This window comes from Dendrobates tinctorius, unplaced genomic scaffold (genome assembly GCF_039654945.1).
Source record: "Dendrobates tinctorius isolate UK_male_01 unplaced genomic scaffold, ASM3965494v1 ptg000016l, whole genome shotgun sequence".
NCBI classification, from domain to species: Eukaryota; Metazoa; Chordata; class Amphibia; order Anura; family Dendrobatidae; genus Dendrobates; species Dendrobates tinctorius.
In genome coordinates, this window is record NW_027361684.1 from 90,392,301 (window position 1) to 90,395,615 (window position 3,315).

The window sequence follows — 3,315 nt, forward strand, 5'->3', positions numbered from 1 at the left end:
CCTGCCACAGCTGCCCCTGCCCACCTGCCCCAGCACAGCTGCCCCTGCCACAGCTGCCCCTGCACAGCCCACCCACCCCAGCCCCAGTGCAGCTGCCCCAGCACAGAGCCGCCACCACCGCACGAGCCTGGACCACTGAATGACCCCTGAGACTACTTCTCCACCTGTGCCGGATCCCTTCCCAGGTAAGCTGAATTCGGACTGTAAGACGGACCCCCATTTGACACATTATTATTTTTTTCCCTATTTTACTTCTGAAAATAGGGGTGCGTCTTATGGTCCGGTGCGTCTTATAGTCCGAAAAATACGGTACTATTATTATTATTATTATTGTGAACAGTTATGCAAGATGAACATGAAATGATCTCTAAAAGGCTGTGAGGCAGTGACTGGTGTTACATGTGAGGGTCACTGTATGTTTCCCCCAGGATGCGCAAGAAGGCATATTAAGGCCATAAGGGGCATTGCAGTCACAGGCGTAGCTGTGGTTGCAATGCAGATTAAAGGGAATATAGGTCTTGGACATGCTGGTTGTCCAAGGCAGATTTAGTGAAAACCTGCTCTGGGCTTTTGTGTATTGAAACAGACTACAGATGGTAGTGGTGCAGTCTATTTCATTCACGGCCAGGGTTTTCCATGTGGCTGAAGGCCACAGATTCTAGTTAAAAGTCCTCCAGTAAAGGGTTTGGGTGTGAGATTCAGAGTCAGTGTCAGTCTGGTGTTTGGAGGAGTACAGAGCAGAAGGCTCTGCAGAGCTCCACCTGTGTGAGGCAACAAAGGCCAGCGGAGTCAAACAGCCAAGGCAGCTGAATGGCCTAGCACCCACAGCGTACACAGCAGTGCAGTTACCCATGGCACCTGGTCAGAGGTGGACTGGTTTGTTTAGTGACTGTAAACTGGAGGATATGGTTCCCGGTGGTGATCCGGAAGATATTGTGTACTGTGTAATGCTGTGAGTAGAACATTAACACAGCGGTGCAGTCGCCCATGGCAACGGGTCAGTGGTGGACTGGTGTGTTTATCCAGCGGATAAGTGCCCGGCTGCAAACCAGAGGTGGACTGTCTTGTTCACAGCTGCAATCTGGAGGTGGATTGTCCTGTTTCCCAGCTGCAATCCAGAGGATATTGTGTGCTATGTTTTTTTAGTTGAACATTAAAGAGACTTTTGTTTGGAACTTTGGGTCACTGCCTCACCACTGCTCAGTGTGGATACCGCTGCACTACAAGGCCTAAAGTTAAAAGATCACACATTTCCTTTGTATTTTAGGCAAAAGCGAAATAAGTACTGTATATAGTCAGATTTTACATTTTAACCCCTTTATCCCCCAAGCCTGTTTGCACCTTCATGACCAGGCCACATTTTATAATTTTGACCAGTTACACTTTGTGAGGTAATAACTCTGGAGCGCTTTGACAAATCCCACTGATTCTAAGATTGTTTTTTGTGACATATTGTACTTCATGATAGTGGTAAAATTTATTCGATATGACTTTTCATTTTTTTCAGAAATAAACAAATTTGGTGAAAATTTATAATTTTAAACTCTTAATTTGTATGCCCTTAAATCACAATACACAAATTGTGAAAAAATAACATTTACCACATGTCTACACAAATTCTTTTAGTATTATTATCTTTATTTAATTTGTCTTAAATGAAAAAACACAAAAGAGAATGAAGCAAAAAGCAAAACATTGATCATTTCACACAAAACTCCAAAAATGGGCCAGACAAAAGTATTGGCACCCTCAGCCTAATACTTGGTTGCACAACCTTTAGGGAAAAAAAACTGCGACCAACCGCTTCCGGTAACCATCAATGAGTTTCTTACAATGCTCTGCTGGAATTTTAGACCATTCTTCTTTGGCAAACTGCTCCAGGTCCCTGATATTTGAAGGGTGCCTTCTCCAAATTGCCATTTTTAGATCTCTCCACAGGTGTTCTATGGGATTCAGGTCTGGACTCATTGCTGGCCACCTTAGAAGTCTCCAGTGCTTTCTCTCAAACCATTTTCTAGTGCTTTTTGAAGTGTGTTTTGGGTCATTGTCCTGCTGGAAGACCCATGACCTCTGAGGGAGACCCAGCTTTCTCATACTGGGCCCTACATTATGCTGCAAAATTTGTTGGTAGTCTTCAGACTTCATAATGCCATGCTGTCATGTCGGACGCTGTTCACACCACAGCGTCCGTCAGGCAGCGGTAGTTCCATCTCCGTCCACTATAGCCTCAGTGGCGCCGGCTTGATTTTACTCAGGTTATCTGGGGTTAATCTAGCTGGAAATCAGGTGGGATGTTTGGTCACGCCCACGGTCTTTAAATAGTCGTGCTGGCCTGTGGGCGTCGCCGATTATAGCTTGTGTTTTGTGCCAAGTGGTTCCGGGCTGGAGAGGAGGTGTTGGAGAGAGAAATTCATATCTGGTGTCGTATGATCCGTTGTTACCTTTTCGCCTTCCTATATTTGTGCTTTGTTTTGCCCTGTTCACATTATAGTATTGTCCTGTGTGGTTGCGGCACGGTGTGGTTTGAGTTCTCCCTGTCTGTCATTATGGTGTGGGCTTTGGTGGTTTTACAACTCACTGGGTGGAGGGTGGAGGGTTCAGCTTAGGGCTGAGCAGGAGATAAGGAGAGGCTGGAGGCTCAGGCATTTGCACCTTTAGCAAAAACCCTGGGTTGAGGGTCAGACAGGGTCTTCCCTAGTTTGAGGGACTCCGCAGGGGCCCGGGTTTGTCAGCCTCCTTTGACCTAAGCCCCGCATAACATTATAATCGGCCCAACAGTTTTCCATGGATTCCATGACTTCCATAAACCGCCAGTTGGCGGCGCTGTCCGTACAGGTCACCGAGTTGAAGGGGGCAGTTCAGCAGCAGGGCCTGGTTGTAGCTAATGTGCAAGCGGCTTCTGCAGGTGCAGGTGCAGAGCCTAAGATTCCGCTGCCTGAACGATTTTCTGGGGAACACAGCAAATTTGTCATCTTTCGGGAGGCCTGCAAGTTATACTTTCGCATGCGCCCGGTCTCCTCAGGTAATGAGGCTCAGCGGGTGGGTCTGGTGTTATCTTTACTGAGTGGGGACCCCCAAGCATGGGCGTTTTCCTTACCAGCCGACTCTGCTACGTTTCATTCTGTTGAGAATGTTTTTTCAGCACTCGGGCTCATTTATGATGACCCCGACAGATTGGCTTTGGCGGAATCTAAGATCCGCGCCCTCCGTCAGGGGGAACGTATGGCGGAAGACTATTGTTCAGAATTTCGCCGTTGGGCAGTAGACACACAGTGGAACGACCCAGCGCTGCGGAGTCAGTTTATTCATGGGGTC